At 36.0% G+C, this 19,938-nt stretch overlaps 1 long non-coding RNA gene across 2 annotated transcripts; it reads right to left on the bottom strand.

Moving 5' to 3' along the window:
- Positions 1-2,036: 2,036 nt before the first annotated feature.
- On the bottom strand, positions 2,037-5,414 carry LOC145051799 (uncharacterized). Of its 2 annotated transcripts, XR_013683830.1 has the most exons (4): positions 5,195-5,414; positions 4,925-5,076; positions 3,514-3,819; positions 2,039-2,303 (listed from the first exon to the last, which is right to left on the bottom strand). It is a non-coding gene; the product is annotated as an uncharacterized LOC145051799 (long non-coding RNA). The 2 variants fall into 2 exon arrangements; XR_013683829.1 differs by having other exon boundaries at positions 2,037-2,303; positions 3,514-5,076.
- Between the last annotated feature and the right edge of the window lie 14,524 nt (positions 5,415-19,938).

The raw sequence follows: 19,938 nt of genomic DNA, 5'->3' as shown, positions 1-19,938 counted from the left end.
ACTGATACAGAAGAAATAAACAAACAAGTTTTTTTCTTGTTCAAGATGATATAGGCTTCGGATTCGACAATTACAAAAATTATCATGCATAACCTGCCAGTGTGTGTGTGTGTGAGAGAGAGAGAGAGAGAGAGGCCATCGGTGAACCTGTGCCGTTAAAGATTGCCGTCGGTAAAAAAATTGGTTGAAGGACAGTATTTACCGTCGGCGATATGTAGCAGGTCGGAATGCTGACAACAAACTAACCCCGAGACCTTACGGTCTTAATGGAGGAATGTAGCATTAGTGGAGGAATGTAAGCACTTGAAGATGGGTGCATTTGGGTTTAGCTGAAAACTCTAACCATTCATATGACGAGAGGTGTAGAAGTTGGCACGTTTCTAGGGAAAAGAAATCACTATTTTTGTCTAGGGAAAAAAGAGTTATTAGATTATATTTTAAAATCATATGTAGAGGATTGAGGTAGACCTACACTACTTATCTATTTGTGCAAACATGGTCCATAAAAACATGACTTCAATGTTTCTTAGAAGAACATGACGTCAGCAAAATTAAACCCTTTCGTCGGCTATCATACGTTAATAACATTAAGTTGTTTTTATTTCGTATAGTTTGAAGATACTATGCCAAAATTGAAATGTGTAACAAATTTTACAAATTTATGGTGAAGACTTTTTATTTGTTGGGAAATTTTGCCATATTACCAATTCTAGCAATCCATCTTGAAGATCAAAACAATTAAAATAATATTCTAAATTGTAAAAAAATCAAAAAAATATAAAATATATTTTTTATTATTTCCGTTATTTTTTATTTTCAAAAACAATTCTAAAAGAAAAATCCACGCTAACAAAACAAAAGTTCTAAAAAGACGATATTATAACAATACATGTTATATTCTATTAGAATATTATAAAATTTCAAAAAGATTATAAATTATAATATTTAAGTAAAATAATATATTTATATAATATTCTTACATGATATTTGAAAGAATTTCCAAAGTGACAATAATTTTTTTTTCTAAATTTTTTTGGAAATAAAAATTGACGAAAATAAAACAACAATTTTTCATTTTTTTTTTATTTTAGAATTTTTTACAAAAATAAAAAAAATCTATTTAGCTAAAACTCTAACATTGTATTAGATTTTAAAAAAAATTATAAATTACAATATTCTAGTAGAATAATACACGTATATATACATGTGAGTAATACTCTAATATAATATTGTGTTAAGATTATTTAATGAATTTTCACGGTGATGTGATTTTTTTTAATTATTTTGTTTTTATTTTTTGATATAAAAATGACGAAAATAATAAAAAAAATATATTTTGTTTAATATTTTTTTTCACTTTTTTAGCATTTTAGAATTATTTTTGTTGAAACCAAGATAACTGACTAGGATCGCGTCTGCATACGTCACAAAATATGATGGTTTCATAATAACCTAACTATATATATATATATATATATATATATATATATATATATATATATTGGTTTAGGTTCTACGGAAAACAAAAAATCCTAAAAAAAAACCCTAAAAATCATAAAAATAGTAAAATACATAAAAAAAATATTTATAGATCACAAAACTTTTTTTTTGAAAAAATCGCACCTTTTATTACAAATTCGGAGAAATTTTTTTTGTAAAAAAAACAATTTATTAAACAAAAAAAAAATTGATTTTTTATTTTTTTTCAGCGAATTTTTAAATAAATATTCGATTTTTTCATATATAAAATAAAAAAAAAAAGTTTTGTGATCTCTAAGTATTTTTTATGGATTTTTAAGGTTTTTTAGTGTTTTTTTTTTATTTTCCATATAACCATTCCCTATATATATATATATATATATATATATATATATATATATATATATATATATATATATACTAGAAAGTTTGAGGTCCGTGCTAAGCACGACCCATGAAAAACAATTTGGGTATCTTTTTTACCATTGTCTAAAACATATTTTGTTAAATAAAGAAGTAAAAGTACAATGTTATAAATGGATGGATTTTCAATATACACTGGACGAATAAGAAAATGAAAATGAATAGGAAAGTATGTTACTATAATCAACAAATAAATGAAAATTCATTGAGATTTCTTGATATGATTTTTCACCTTATGGAAAACTTATTACCTATCAACGTCATTTGTTGTGCACTCTAAGGATATTGGTATTAATCATAAAATATCATCTTTGATTTCTATTTCAAGGATTTAGGCAGTTGTTCTATGGTTGCCGGTTGATCTGTATTGTTATGTCCTCTGCTTCTTAATTTGATGTGACCTAAAAAATAAAGCACTGATTAGAAGGACTTGGTACTTTAAAAGCTTTTTTTTACCTTGCAACCGTCTATATATACTTGTTGAATTCAAATAGGTAGTTAATGTGTTATTTAATTGAACGAATGTGATTCATAATACGAAAATGAAAGTAAATTGCTATTATGGGCAAGGGGATGAAAGTACTTTGTTGTTAATAACATGTGAATTAAAGATACAGTGTTGTAATAGAAATAAATGAAAGAATTCTCAGTGTGATGACTTGTTAGGCAAGTTTGGAGGACATATGTATAATTCATGACTAAAAAAACAGCCCTTACTTCAAGGTTATCAGATTATGATGTTTCTCCAGTAAAACTTTATTCCAACAAAACATAGATCTACCATACACCCAAGTATACACATAAATTTGCTACAAGGTTATCTAATAATGGATGTTTCAGTTCATATTCACACATAGTTAGACTAATAATTTTTTCTTACTAACCTCAATCTCCCCAAAAAAAACTCAAAAAAGAAAAAAAAAATTAATCAGAACATTTATGGCTATGAAATTTCGGAAGAATCTTATATTTGGTGATGATCTATCAAGCTTAACAAATCAAAACTTAGTGATTCACATTTATTAACAAAGTAACTAAAACAAATGTATTAAATCATTCTTCAAATTTGATAGCTAGTGATAAGATATTAAATGAGATTGTACATACATATACAACTGGTAGCAAGTATTGCTCACATTCTCATGATTCGAGTGGTTAAACAATTTACTCTTGTAATTAAATTCAATATCATTCAAAAAAATCTTTTGTTAAGTCACTAATACGAAGATCACTAAGCAAACCAATTTTGTGAGGAAAATTCCCTGTTGACGTCATTATAAAACAAAAAAACAAACATTAACATTTTTTTTTGGTCGAAAACAAATATTAACTATTAAATATGTTTATACCATTTATGTAAATACCTTATTAATCACAAAATGCAAAAACACAAAATACATATTTACCTTAAGTGACAAACAATTACAACTAAAAATAACTACAAAAAGCCAATCAACAAACATAATTAAATTTTGAAAAAAAATTCTAAGCATGACTTTTCTTTTTGGTGTTTTCTAGGTTTAATGGACCTTTCAATAGCTACTTTTTACAGTAGTTTTGTATGTTCCAAATAAAATACCTTGCAAGAACCAAAAGCATATTGTCACCTACCTTGTATGGAAGCCAATACATCAATGAAGTCTCATTTCAAAATAGGATTTCCTCACAACTTCCTTTGGTAGTATAGAGTTAACCTCTTGACCATAATCAACAAATACCAAGTATATCAAAAAAAAAAAACCTTAAAGGAATTGAATAATAACAATTGTTTTACATCAAAATGGATTGACCAAGCTTCAAACCGCCATAAACAAAAAGCATTGTGGTGGCAAAGATCAAAAGAAACTTCCATGCACAAATGTGCCAGTAGAATCATCAACCCTTCAAACTCTAGAACCACTTTCTCATCATCCTCCCCTATTTCCATCACAAGCAACCTTGATATATAATTTTGGTTAAAGTCACATGTCACTGTCCTACCAAGTCCAACAAAAGCTTCTATATATGTACAAATCAGAAAGTGCCTAACTTCTACATTTGCAATCTTTGTTGTTACTTTTTTCATGGAATTAAACCAATTATTCATCAAACATTGCTTAACGAAGATGCATACATGTTGTATAATCTCTTAAAAACTTTATTTTCTGGTATTTTAATTGTGACAGATCCAATGAAGGAAAATTAAGTCCAAAAAATACTATCAAATCATGAGTTTATAAATTATTTTTCATGGTCTTAAGTTTTCTCATGTTAATGAATATAATGATAACTGTATATTTAGCAAACCAATCTTCAATTAACATATATAGTTTATATAAACCCTTATCTTCACCCTATCAGAAAATTTTACTTAGAACAATTTTAAAACATTTCACTTTACAAAATCCAAAATATGTAATCAGTTCATAACATCTTGACACCAAACCAAGGAATGGTATAGAATTTTACTAATCGTATTACAAATCACATGAAAAGACGCTTTGAAATGTAAATTCAAAAAACTCGTTCTTTATTTCATTGATTTTCTTTGAATCATCCACACAAGCAATCTAAGTAATGGAATGTTATAATAGTCATGCTAAACTTTTTGTTCCTAAACCTTATTCAATATTTCCAAAATCCCCAACATAATCACAAACTGAACTGAACTTCCTTAATATATGACAAAATACAAAAGATGCCGTCTTCAAACAAATGGAAGATGAAAAAATAAATATTAACCTTCTTGAACAAAATTTATATAATTGAAATTATAAAGCACCAAGTTTAGAAAAGAAATAAAGAATCATGATGCAGGATCGATTAAAGGCCTTAGAGAATTCTCAACGACCAAAAGCAAGAAATAAAAAAGCATACTCTCCTATATTACGATCTGAAGGAGATAAGACCAGATTATTTGAAACCCTATCGCCATAGTACTTGAAATTTGAATGAGTTGAACAAATCAAAAACCCAGAAAAGCAAGGGTTTCAAAAGAACATTAAAATGAAATTTAAAAATTAAGAATAAAATGAATTCTTACTTGACAATCCATTCCTTTGGTGATTTTAACAAATCAAACAAAATGTAATAATAATGTGGGTAACGAGAAAAACCCATAGACCTTGTAATCCGAAGAAAATTCTTTGTCTTCGGACCTGAACTGCTCCCACTTTAGAGCATTCCACTAAGACCCTGATGAAAAAACAATAATTATGATAAAAACCGATGAGAAAAAGAGAATTGATAAGGAAAACTTGAAAACAATTGAAACTGATTAATCTTTTATGGAGAGAAAAGGGTATATATATACCCTTTTCTCGTCAATAAGTGTGTATGAGAGATCGTGTTGACTCAATGCACCGCTTTTAGGAAGCTGTTGAAGAAAAATGTCGATTTACTCCTCCAATTTGATTGGCGTCGTTCAAAGGTTGGATGACATGGCAGCATTGAAATTGTACAGAAGGGTTGCAACAGCACCAGAACGTTGTGTCGAACGTTGTGTCGCTCCGAATGAATGTAGGATACGTGGCGTTGTTGGAACCCTATGAATCAAATATAGAAATAAGGATAATAAAAGGGTTTTTATATATAATAATGATATATATATATATATATATATATATATATATATATATATATATATATATATATATATGCCACTTTTAGTAATATTAGGAGTTTGCAATTACTTTTTCCACTTTAAGAACAGTGGCTGTAATCACATTTTACCATTATTATTTTTTTGTGTCATGCCATTTTTTCATTCATTCAAAGTCATCAAAAATCAGAAAATTATCAGCTTTCACTATTGTTCATTTAACAAAAAATTAATTTTGAACTTTATAATTTTAAAATAAATAGAATGAATTAAATAATGATTAATAAACCCAAAAATTAAATAAATATAATTACTTCGTTACTTAAAATAAGTACATAGTAAAAACTAAAATAATAAGTAAAAATTACATAAAAAACAATGAAATTTAAAAATAAAACAACCAAGATTATAAAAACACAAAACAATCGAGGAGTGATATTTTTCATGATCATCTCCATCATGAAAACTAATTCCAGGGATTGACCCAAAAGATGATCTGTAACATCCGGAATCTATAAGTTCAATTATGGAAATAAAATCTCATTTCTAAAGTCCAACTCGTCGAGTTTGGGGGAAGAAACTCAACGTGTTGGTCGTGTTTGTTTTGAAGACCAACTCGACGAGTTGGAGAGGACCAACTCGACGAGTTGGACGTTGTTTGGGAAACCCTAATTTATGGGTTTTGCACCCTATTTAAACAACTTAAACCCTATTTGTTGGCCTCATTTCCATCCACCATTTTCCTAAACCGTAACCTCGAAACCCTAAGGCATTTTTAAGTGTTGTGAGCCATTTTGAGTGCTTTTGTGGTGTGTTTGAAGCTATTGGAAGGAAGGGAAGCTTGGTGAGAGTTGGTGATACAAAAAGGAGCTGATAGATCTCGAATCCTTGCTTCATGTTCGACACTTATCTGGTAAAAAGTCTCAACCTTGCTTTGTGAATTCATAGATCTCCTTCTTAGGGTTCTTTTGCATGGTTTGGTCTAAATGGAGTGGTTGGTAGGAGTTGGACGTCTCATTAGGACAAACCATTTTAGATCTAGGGTCCCAGGGAGCTCTTTTGGCATAAAGGTGTCAAATTTATGGTCTTAAGGGCTCCATGCATCCATTAAGCCTTTCTTCTAGCTTATTTTTTGTTTTTGAGCTTCTTCTAGCCTTGCATAAGAGTAAAGTTGGAGACTTTACTCATAAATACAACCTTAAGGGACCAGATCTGCAATTTGAAGCCTTATCTTGATGATTAAGTGGCTTAATAGATTAGGTGGGTTTGCTGACTGAAGAACTCGAAGAGTTCATAGTAGAACTCGGCGAGTTGGTTTAGGATTGTCCCAATTCTGGTGAAAAAGAGTGGAAAACTCGACGAGTTGGATCGATTCTTGGCGATTCTGTGGTTTGTTGAGAACTCGGCGAGTTGAAGGACAAACTCGACGAGTTGAGTCACCTGGACCGTTGACTTTAGCGTTGAATTTGACTTTTGACTTACTCTTTTGACCCAGTTTGTCCCAAGGGGTGTTTGAGGTAACCTAAATTGTATTCGAGGAAAATATGGGCTTAGATAAGACCCATATGAGATTGGGCCCAATTTGGAAAATTGGGCCATTAATGAACTTTCATGGATTTTGTGGTTTTGGATCTTGTTGGTTTTAGGTTTGGGCTTTAGTTATGAATATTTTTGGGCTAGGGGTAAAATGGTCATTTTACCCTAAGTATGGATTTTGGATCATGGTTTGGAACCCAATTGCTCATTGGGTGATATTTTAGTATTGTTAGTTTGAGGAGTTGTCAAGGCAGCAGTTAGGGATTTCTCGCAGTGAGCTTCAACATTCGAGGTGAGTCTCCTTACTGTGTTTAGCGACTCGACGACACTAATACCGACCCATGGTTATTATGTTAGGATGCCAGTTGTCTGCGTGACTCTTGCATATGTATGCATTGATATGTATGTTGGGCGGGGCACGATGATTATTCTATATGCTAGTATCAGGTTGTGCATATATGATTTGTATGTAGGCGGGGACCAATGATTGTGTAGTATGCTATTGTATTTGTGATTTTCGCATGTGTTGAATGTTTATATGATTTTATGTCTATGCAAGTGTGGGTGGGGCCCGTATCTCAGTAGGTCGGACCTGTTATGCGAGTGTTGGCAGGGTCTGTATTAGGGATGTCAACGGGACCAAACGGGAGCAGAAATAGTTGTCCCCGCCCCCGCTCCCGAAATTAGTTGTTGCCCTCGCCCTCGGTCCCGCCCCTGGATCACCCGTTTATATAGACCCTAGTCTCGCCCTCGGTTACCTCCACCGCCCCCGGTCCCGCCCCCATTCCCCCGGTTTATAGGCTTAAAATTCGATTTTTTTTTGCTAAAAAACTGCTTTGTTTTAGGTTAAAAAAATTGTTTTAAATAATTTTAAAAGCTTAAAACCTCATCTTTTAGAAACTAAAAAATTATAAATCCAACATTATGAATCCAACATTACAAAACGACAATTCCAACAATCTTACAAATATTAAATACGACAAATCCAACATTAAAAATATAAAATACTTACATGTCCAAAAATATATGATAAATTTGCTACATCTTCAACATCCATTAATTGGAAACGGGAAAGTGAAACCTACACTAAAACTAAAATTAGAAAATCTATTTTGTATATGTATTTTATACTAAATATATATATATTTTTTACATAAATGTACGACCGGGGCCCCCGCGGGAGTACGGGACAGAAATACCGAGTCCCAACCCCGGTCCCGAAAAATAAACGGGGTTTAAATCTACCCCTGCCCCCACTCCCGATCCGTTTTTTTTTTTAAAATTTAGTCACGTACGGTATCGGGGTCCCGCGGGAGCGGGGTCCCACAAGGGATTTTGACATCCCTAGCCCGTATCTGAGTCGAGTGTGGGCGGGGCCCGTATCTCAGTGGGTAGGGCCCGTTATGTGCTTAGTTATGTATGGTATGAGGTATCCTGGGGAACTCACTAAGCTTTGTGCTTACGGTTTTCAGTTTATGTTTCAGGTACTCCAGTTTTAAAATGAAAGAGCTCGGGACGATCGCAACGCATACACCAATGTTTTCCACAATATGTGATCTTTGGGATTGGACTTTGATATTTGTGTTAATCGAAATGCTTTTCAATGTTTAGAATAGATTACAATGGTGTTTTGATTATAATAAAAATGTAATTTTTACCTTGGATTTTTTTTGGGATGTTTCAAGTTGGTATCAGAGCCTTGGTTTGAGGGGTTTGGTCATACTCTCGGGTGTGCCTGAACTCAAACTGAGGGTTTGGTGATTTTTTTTTGAAATAGACATTTAACTAAAATGAACTTCTAATCAAAGAAAAGGGTGTGATGCGTGCAATCGGCCGAGCGCAAGTAAGTTTTCCCAAAATACCCATACATGTTATCTGTTACGCTTTTATCTGTGAATTTGTGGAATCGCATGCTAGTTAGGGCTAAGGATCTGCTCAGTTTTTGCAAGCTAGAATTCTAGGAGAGATGCCTTTATATGCCTATTATAAGAGCTTATAAGTGGTAGGTTAGCCTGTTATGTGATGCCTGGTAGCATAGGAAGCATTGGATGCCGGTTTGGGTGTGATTGTAGGTATAAGAGAATCAGTAGCGGGAGTATGAGCTCCTAGTATGAGTTGTATTATGTGGGATTGGAGTGATACTGCACAAATGTTGGTTGCTTTGTGCTTTATGGAACTCATAAGTTATGTGAGTTAGTTATTGAGTGAATATGTCAAGTTACATGTGTCAAAGATTGGATAATCTCAAAGTGGCGGATTTGACCCTATTTCATAGCTCTTGTTTGAATCTAACCGTTGTAGGGATGAGTCTGTTACTCGAACAATTATCTAAGCTCTATTGCATGTGATAGTGTTCATTAGGTAGCTAACTCACATTATGAAGAACTCTTCTGCACCTGATGGTAGGGTGAGGTCGGGAACCTAGGAAAGCCTAGGGATTGCTTCAGTGGCTTGGGTGTGCGGGTTAGCAAGTACTGGTGTATGGAATTGAGAAGGTGACTTAGGAGATTCAAGAGGATCCACGAGGAAAGTATGAATAGGTGTGGAAGGTAGTATTGGGCTCGTACTACTGAAAGCACATGATCCATACTCAAATCAGGGAGAGTCTTGGAGAACCTAAGAAGCCTTTAGGATGAGGATTTATATTCGGATATCTTGCATGTTGTTTTGGTATGGTGTGGAGCACCCACGAATGGGGTTCAGATTTTGGTTCCGGTTCAACAACGAGTATTGAACCGATCGAGGCGCAATCGGGGGAGTTCATATCATAGGAGATTACTCACAATGTTTCGGATTGTACCTTGGTGGTCTCTAATTTAGCTAAGGAAGAGAATTTCGGATCCTTGGATGGTCATCTCGGGGCCTTTCGGTCCATGTTTATAGCAGGGCAGTTGGGGGCTCATCTGGAGCCCAAAGCGTGTGGATCTCTATAATCCTTCAGGAAAGAGGATCTTGTGGTTAGGTCTTGTCATTTGGGATCGATAGAGGAGTTTTGTACCATGTTCTCAGGAGGGTCAGGATTCCTTCGGATGTTTTACAGGTTTGTCATCTTTTGTTTTCTTCTAGGTTGTTATCGGGAGTCGGTATTGCTTTATATTTTGCTTGGGTTGGATAAGTAGTATCTCGGGTTGATTCTCTGATATTTTCTAGGTTATCAAGGGTCATATCTTGTTGAGTGGGTTCGATGTGTTCTGTTGCTGTTCTGGGTTTTTGTTGGGATCAATTCAGGAGTATTGCTTGGAGGATCTATGGTCAGGGTTATTGGGTTAGTTCTCTAGTGAAGACAGGGTTATGGGGTTTTATCATCTGTCCTAGTAAGATCGAAAATTATCAATAGAAGAATTTGTGTGTTCAAGCACCACCGTTGTTAGGAGAGGAGCGTTCGTTCAAGTGTATGCTCGACTCTAGGTGTATTCGATTTGATAGATTAGAGGTAAGGCATTGGGTTGCGATTATGGTAAGTGTAAGTGTTGTAAGACTGCGGGGTGACCCATAGCATTCACCAGTCCTTGTTCAGTGGTGAGATCATGGCAACACTGAATTTTGATCGTGGTTCCCTTCAGATGGTTTATGCCAGGGTGGGTCAGTTCGCAAGGCTGTTGGAGGGCCGCGATATGTTTGCGACCAGGTTATGGTAGGTCATGGGAGACCGGGTATGAGGAAAAAACTACAGTTGATCCTGTAGCATTCAGTTTAGCATGAGGTTTGAGTCGAGATGGTCTGGGTAAGTATTGACTGTGAGGCTTTCTGTCAGAAGTCGCGAGGAGCGACTGTGTGGGAGTCTTTTGGCTCAACAACCAGGCTGGAATCTAGTATTTTAGATGACTGGATGATGAATTGGGACCGGGGAGGTCTCTATGGATTTTGGAAAGCAGCCATGAGACAGCATGTTCGGGCAGTTTCAGTGTTTCAGGCAGTTTAGTGTTTTGGGTAGTGTTAGTGATTGGGTCTCGTGAGTGGTGGAGTAACTGATTGATTGGGAAATGTTAAGTCACTTGCAGTGGGATTAAATAATCTCAGAGTAATTGATTTGACCCTGTTGTGAAACTCTCGTGTGATTCTAATCATTGTAGGGATAAATCTTCTACTCGAAAGATTATCTGAACCCTTTGTCAAGTATAGGTGTTCTGTAGTTTTATATGGTCGGTGATTTTGTTTCCCCTTTGAATCATTTATTTGGTTCAAAACTCTATAGGGTCGGCTTGGTGGAAGTTCGATGTGATGCGTATGAGAGGGAGTCAGCTCATTGAGATTGTAGGTTTTAGAAATCAAGCGAGATAGGACTGGTTTTTTTTAATAATATTGAGTATTTGTTCTTCACCTAGCTTGAAGAATTTTTCTAAGGATGGTTTTAACAGATCAGGATAGGCCGTTGTACGATCAGAGTTGGAAGGGTTATGATTGGTTTTCTATTTGTTGAGAGAGGCCATGGGTTGTTTCAGCACGGGCGATCTGTCGGGAAGTCATGTCATTATAAATTTCAGGTCTTAGAAGGTTAAGGCAGTTTGCAACGGTTGAAGGTTTGGGTGTTATTTTCGTGATAGATGCTTCGGTTTGGGTTTCGTTATCCTTGGGAAGGTTATTTTATACGTATAATTTCCGATCTTGATCATCAGGTTGATTATTTTGATAGAGTGTTAATAAGGAGCTATTTCGAGGACGAAATCTAATTTAATTGGGGGAGAGTTGTAACATACGGAATCTAGAAGGTCAATTATGGAAATAAAACCTCATTTCTAAAGGCCAAATCGTCGAGTTTGGGGGAAGAAATTGGACGTGTTGGAAGTGTTGGTCACGCGTGTTTTTGGAGACCAAGTCGACGAGTTGGACGTGGTTTGGGAAACCCTAGTTTCGGGGTTTTGCACCCTATTTAAACAACTTAAACCCCATTTATATGCCTCATTTCTAGACACCATTGTCCTAAACACTAACCTCGAAACCCTAAGGAATTTTTAGGTGTTGTGAGCCATTTTGAGTGCTTTTGTCGTGTGTTTGAAGCCAATGGAAGGAAGGGAAGCATGGTGAGAGTTGGTGATACAAGAAGGAGCTACTAGATCTCGAATGCTTGTTTCATTTTCAACACTTCTTTGGTAAAAAGTCTCAACCTTGCTTTGTGAATTCATAGATCTCCTTCTTAGGGTTCTTTTTCGTGTTTTGGTCTAAATGGAGTGGTTTATGGGAGTTGGACATCTCATTGGGACAAACCCTTTCAGATCTAGGGTCCTAGGGATCTCTTTTGCCATAAAGGTGCCAACTTTATGGTCTTAAGGGCTCCATGCATCCATTAAGCCTTTCTTCTAGCTTATTTTGTGTTTTTGAGCTTCTTCTAGCCTTATAGAAGAGTAAAGTTGGAGACTTTACTCATCAATACAGCCTTAAGGGACCAGATATGCAATTTGATGCCTTATCTTGATGATTAAGTGGCTTAATAGATTAAGTGGGTTTGCTGACTGAAGAACTCGACGAGTTCATAATAGAACTCGGCGAGTTGGTTTGGGATTGTCCCAATTCTGATGAAAAGGAGGGGAAAACTCGACAAGTTGAAGGGAACTCAGCGAGTTGGATCGATTCTTTGCGATTCTGCGGTTTGTGAAGAACTCGGCGAGTTGTAGGACCAACTCGACGAGTTGGGTCACCTGGACCGTTGACTTTGGCGTTGACTTTGACTTTTGAGTTATGCTTTTGACCAAGTTTGTCCCAAGGGATGTTTGAGGTAACCTAAATTGTATTCGAGGAAAATATGGGCTTAAGATACGATCCATATGGGATTGGGTTAAATTTTGAAAATTAGGCCATTAGTGGGCTTTTATGGGTTTTGTGGTTTTGGATCTTGTTAGTATTGGGTTTGGGGTTTAGTTATGAATATTTTTGTGCCAGGGGTAAAATGGTCATTTTAACCCAAGTGTGGATTTTGGATCATGGTTTGGAACCCAATTGCTAATTGGGTGATATTTTGGCATTGTTAGCTCAAGGAGTTGCCAGGGCAGCAATTAAGGATTTCTTGCAGTAAGCTTCAACATTCGATGTGAGTCTCCTCACTGTTTTTAGTGGGTCGAAGGCACCAATGCCGACCCTTGGTTATTATGTTAGGATGTCAGTTGTCTGCGTCAGTCTTGCATGTGTATGCATCGATATGTATGTTGGGTGGGGCCCGATGATTATTCCATATGCTATTATCAGGTTGTGCATATATGATTTGTTTGTGGGCGGGGACCGATGATTGTAGAATATGTTATTATCTTTATGATTTCCGCATGCGTTGAATGTTTATGTTATATTGTGAAAATGCAAGTGTGGGCGGGGCCCGTATCTTATTGGGTGAGGCCCATTATGCGAGTGTGGGCGGAGCCCGTATCTCATTTCTACCCAAGTATAGGTGGGGCCCGTATCTCAGTCGAGTATGGGCAGGTCCGTAACTCAGTGGGTAGGCCCCGTTATGTGCTTAGTTATGTATGCTATGAGGTATATTGGGGAACTCACTAAGTGTTGTGCTTACGGTTTTCAATTTATGTTAAAGGTACTCCGGTTTTCAATGGAAGAGCTCAGGACGATCGCAGCGCATACAACCGTGTTTTCCGCAATATTTGATCTTTGGGATTAGACTCTGATAATTGTGTTAATCGAGATGCATCTCAATATTTGGAAGAAGTTACAATGGTGTTTTGATTAAAATAAAAATGAAATTTTTACCTTGGATTTTGGATGTTTCAAGTTGTTATCAGAGCCTTGGTTTGAGGGATTTGGGCATACTCTTGAGTTTGCTTGAACTCAAACTGAGGGTTTGGTGATTTTTTTTAAAAATAGACATTTAACTACAAAGTAACTTTTAATCAAAGAAAAGGGTGTGATGCGTGTATTCAACCAAGCTCGAGTAAGTTTTCCCAGAATACCCATACATGTTATCTGTTACGCTTTTATCTATGAATATGTGGAATCGCATGCTAGTTAGGGCTAAGGATCTGCTTAGTTTTTGCATGCTAGAATGCTAAGAGAGATGCCTTTGTATGCCTATTATACGAGCTTGTAGACTTGCAAGCTAGTTCTGATTAGCCAGTGGTAGGTTGGCCTGTTATGTGATACATGGTAGCATAGGAATCATTGGATGCTGGTTTGGGCATGATTATAGGTATAAGACAATCAGTAGCGGGAGTAGGAGCTCCTAGTATGAGTTGCATTATGTCTGATTGGAGTGATACTACATGAATGCAACTTGCTTTGTGCTTTGTGGAACTCATAAGTTATTTGAGTTAGTTATTGAGTGAATATGTCAAGTCACATGTGGCAAAGGTTGGATAATCTCAAAGTGACGGATTTGACACTATTGTGCAACTCTCGTTTGAGTGTAACCGTTGTAGGGATGATTCTAATACTCGAAGGATTATCTAAGCTTTGTTGCATGCGATAGTGTTCATAAGGTAGCTAACTGACATTATGAAGAATTCTTCAGCAACTGATGGCAGGGTGAGGTTGGGAACCTAGGAAAGCATAGGGATTGCTTCCGTGGTTTGGTTGCGCGGGTTAGCAAGTACTGGTGTATGGAATTGAGAAGGTGACTTCGGAGATTCAGGAGGATCCTCGAGGAAAGTATGGATAGGTATGGAAGGTAGTATTTGGCCTGTACTACTAAAAGAAAAGGATCCATACTCGAATCAGGGAGAATCTTGGAGAACCTAAGAAGCCTTAGTGATGAGGATTTACATTTGGATATCTTGCATGTTGTTTCGGTACGGTGTGGAGCACTCAGGAATGGGGTTCAGATTCTGGTTCTGGTTCAGCAATGGGTATTGAACCGATCGAGGCGCAATAGGGGGAGTTCATCTCATAGGAGATTACTCGCTCTCTTTTGGATTGGACCTTGGTGGTCTTTGGTTCAACCAAGGAAGGGAATTTCGGGCCATGTTTATAGCAGGGCAGTTGTGTAACATCCAAAAATTTACGACCAAAAATTTCATTTTAAATTAAACAATTACAAAACCATTTGACTAAAAACATCATAGAATCAACTCATATCAAAATCAATGTATCCATAGTCAAAACATGTCATGATTAAAACAATATCAGAGTATAAATCCCAAAGATATCATGTGCGGAAAATGTAGTGTGATGCGCTGCAATCATGTCGACTCCTTTCCTTTCGAAGAGGAAGTACCTGAAACCAAAACTGAAAACCGTAAGCACAAAGATTAGTGAGTTGCCCCATCATACCACATAATCACATACTTCCAGGCATATCTGGGTGCCCGGCCTACCCTGTCAGGTATATATGGGTGCCCGACCTACGGTATTAAGCATATGTGGGTGCTCGACCTACCCTGCCAAGCATATCTGGGTGTTCAACCTACCCTCCGGTTTATCTCAACCGACTACAAGTACTATTTCACCCCTACCACTACCACATAATACGTAGAATAACATACTGTCAAGCATAGCTGGGTGCTCGACCTACCCTCCGGTTTGTCTCCACCGGCTACGGGGTCTAACCTACCCCTCCTACCACTATCACATAATATCACATAAATCATAATAGATAGTGGCATACCAAACAATTATCACAAAGTCAATCATCTCAATTATAATCAACTACTAGTGGGCCATCATTGGTGCCTTCGACCCACTTCTATTGGAAGGTAACTCCCCTCAAATGCTGTGAAGTAGTTGAACTATCATCGGCACTGAAATCAACTCCACTCCAACTCCTACACATAAATATCTCCTTTAATTAACCTTTAATACTCATAACCCCTTAAGGGTCAACTTTGGTCAAGGTCAAAGTCAAAGTCAACACCCTGGTCAAAGTCAACATTCTGGTCAAAGTCAACATTCAGGTCAAAGTCAACATCCTGGGTTGACTCAACTCGCCGAGTGATGGGTTATGAGCATAATGTCACTCCTATGGTGTTCATGGAACCCTAATTTCTTTGATCTAGGTTTTTCTAATTACACATACAACTTGTAATACCAAAGCAATAAACCCTAATTGACTAGCATATAAATCTAAAAATCACATATAATTAGGGTTAGAAAGTTTACCTTGATCGTATGTAGCAATAACAACCACAATCCTTCTTGATCTTGACTTCTAAAAGCCTAGTGCCTCAATTGTTGCACCTATAATGGAATCACAAACACTCAATGCAACAAGATGTCTTGGAGAGGGAAGGATTTTCGGCTAAGGTTTCTCATAAAACTCATGGGGCCGAAAATCCTATGTAAAGGGTTTCTTATATAGCTGTGTGTGCTGCTAGGGTTTTTGAAGGAAACCCTAATGCCTGCTTAAGGCCTAAGCAGCCCATGTATTCCTTCCTTAGAGCCCTTGGACGAAATCTTATGGGCTTCCCCATAAATTTCATTCGCTCCACTCCATGGAGTCCATCAGCCCAACTAGCAACTAACAGTTAATTGCAATATTAGTCCCCTTTATTTAATCAGTCTCTTCTGATCACCAAATTAATACCAAATTAATTTATGATCAATACTAATTAAATAATATGATTTCCAAATAATATATTAAACTTGTAATATATTAATAAAACCATTTTCGAGTACCAATTTATTATTCATATAATAAATTCTACTCTCTCTCCTCTTGTCATCCTATCAAGTTGCATGAGTGAAGGCAACCCAAAAGGACCATGCTTATAATCGGGTCAAGTACATACCAAAATAGTTATGGGCTTAGACACCTAATCCAATAGTTTCCTACTTGGATAAGTTTAATAACTATTCTACAAGTACGACATCAGAACCTGATCAACATTCGTAGCTTTCAAAAGCCGTTGTCAACTCTGATCTTATTAGTAACACGTCCTTTAGATAAGGGATCATATATTCCCCCATTCCAGATATCGTATGAACTGAGACACATATTTTAATCATACTCTCTGTTCATGTGTTGTTTCCCGATTTCTGATTTAAGACGACTGACAACAGACTACAATTGAACACATCAACTTAGTCCCGGTTTGGCCAAGCGCTTAGGGGTGTCATCACTAAATCATCGCGGGGGCCCACAAATATCACTTTTATCCCACTTTGGGTAAAAGGAACGAATAAACTTCGACTCAAATGCTCGCTTGTACCTACTCATCAAATCACACACAACAATATGTTTTGTAAAACCAAGTTACTGGTGCGTTTAGATATTATCAATGTGCAACCAACTTGAAAATTATAGCTCACACATCTCCATTTCAAGAATATAAGATATTATCATCTCACTAATCACCCGTGATAAAATCCATGAAGTTATTCAAGTGAGCGTGGGTTTAATCCAATACTCAAATCTTATTTCAGGAGAACTCATGAACACTACAACAGACTTTTGCTATGTCTAAAACGTTTTAGACAATCTACAGTCAGATTCATGACATTCTAGCTTTAGTACCTACTTCTAAAGTATTTATCGAGTGTGGATGGTTTGAATAATCTTATTATTCGGGAAGTCAAAACATGCAAAGTGAAACACAAGAATAATCGAATCCAATATGGCCCCATACTTTTGAGTATAAATAAAACACCTTTATTTAATCACCATATTGATTACTCATTATCTATTGTATAATGTTTCAAATAATCAAAATTATTACTTCAATTATAACAACAGTTGTCCCATGCTCCAAGCATGCACACTCTGTTTTCCTATGGTTCATACTTTGTGAAATAGATCAATTGAAAACATTTCCAATGATGCTCATTTCACAACTCCTAATCCTTATCGTTATTGTAAGAATACAAGATTCTCGCCACTACTATAAGATGTTAGATTCTAACATTTTATGTAATGATCCCTTCGTAATGTCACAACATCAAAGCCACCAAGACTTTTCCAATGATATTACAAAGTGCTCTATTGGATATTTCTACAAGGAAATCCCATAGATTCAAAGTACATTCCTTTGAACATCCTTCTTGCATAAAAGTTTCTAATCTAGACATAGATTCTCGATATCCAACTCCCAATATGGAAATGTTTCCATATTTGCCATATGACAACTTGTTATTAATAGAATCATATCTAATCATAATAATGTCATTATGATCCATTCGTTACTATACTTCCAACTGCCCACAAGTGACCAATCCTTGGCGAAACTTAGATTGTCCTTGACAGCTGTTTAATTAATTTAGTCAAATCCGGTTCTAGTCCTTTTTCCCTCTTACTGCCTTAGGCATTTGGAAAATTTAGAACGTTCGAATATTACAACATATGCAATCGATCCTATACCCGAAGCATATGGGACACGATTCATAATGAAAAATGTGATACTTGACTAGTTTCTTGCTATAATACTGTCATATATAGAATGCCCCTATGTTAAACCTTTTCAACATAACATTCATATATGTCTTTTGACTAAATTTAATTAAAATTTCTATATCTAAGCTTTTAGATTTGAAATGAAGTATAACATTTTTGCTCCCACTAGCTTTGACATGTATTCAGAAAATAGTTAAACTTCTTGAAATCAATACTTATTGACTCCCCAAGCTCATATTTCTAATACGATATGCTTCGATAAGCCTTTATCTAAGCTTCCCAAACTCATACACATTTCCTTAGATAGCTCATATGAATGTCTAAACTAATTCCACTGTTTTGAAAACCGGACCGGACCGGCCGGTTCAACCGGGAACCGGTGCTGGTTCCGGTTCTTTAGTCTCTGAAAACCGGTAGTGAGCTAAACCGCAAGAAGCCGGTGGTTTTTTGTGAACCGCGGTCGGACCGGGCTGGTTGAACTGGCTTTCGAACCGGTTTTTACTTTTTTTTTTGTTTTCTTTAAACTAATATCGGACAAAATCAGAAACCCTTCCCAGATCCCAAATCCCAAATCGCTAAACGGCACAGACGCACAGTCGCACACCCAAACTCCAAACTCAAGGCGATCGATCACTCCATAGTCTGTGATTACAATCACAACTCTCCAGCTTCACATTCAACTTGTGATCAGTTGATCATTCCATTCCGATTTCTGCTTCACCTTCGTTCTCCAATCTATCCAATTCCGATTTCTGCTACACCACTGACGAGGCGACGAGCAATCCACCGAGTAGAGAAATTAGAAGCTTTAATTTCTTGGTTACTTGATTCCATTCTTTTTTTTGTAGGATTTTATTCACTTTTTCTTACTTTCTTACCCTTTATGCAACTTAGCATCTGAATGTGGAAATTCTACAGCAATAAGAGACATTCTTATATATTACATGTAATTTATGTTGGGATTTTTAGATTGTTAGTATTACATTTCCATTGCATTGTTTGATTCTTAATGTTAGATTGTAATTCACTGTTGTATACTTATCAGACTGTAGATCAGATTTTTGATTGTCTGTTTCATATTGTTAGATTGTTAGTATTACATTGCCATTGCATTGTTTCTTAATGTTAGTATCACTCTAGCATTCCATTTAGGATTTTTTATATTGTGCACTTATCAGATTTTAGATTAGATTTTTTATTAGCATGTGCTCAACTATAACATTGGTTGTTTGTATTTGTGTTATAGATTATGAGTACTCCTGGTTCATGTTCCAATCCAAGTTCTAATCCATCTGAAGCACAATCGAATACTATACCATCTGGTTTCAGAAGCTTCTACTCAACCAAATCTTCGATCAAAAAAGGATCCAACTTGGAGGCATATTACTGAACTACGAGATGGAGCTGGAAAAAAGTCACATTTTTGTACCTTTTGTAAAAAAACATAAAATGGTGGAGGTATCAATAGAATGAAACAACACCTTGCTGGAGTGCCCGGTAGTATTGCATCATGTCCGAGTTGTCCCGGAGACATAAAGTTTCTCATGAAAAGTTCATTGGATGAAAATGCCAAAAAAGCAAAAGACAAACATGCTGGTGTGCTCGTTGATACTTCGGGGATGAATAACTTGTATGATGTTGATGATTATGATGATGAGGTTCA

The sequence above is a fragment of the Lactuca serriola genome, chromosome 5 (assembly GCF_051521515.1).
Source record: "Lactuca serriola cultivar US96UC23 chromosome 5, Lser_US96UC23_V15, whole genome shotgun sequence".
NCBI lineage: Eukaryota > Viridiplantae > Streptophyta > Magnoliopsida > Asterales > Asteraceae > Lactuca > Lactuca serriola.
Note: the sequence above shows the minus strand (reverse complement) of the source record. Positions and strands in the feature narration are given on the sequence as shown.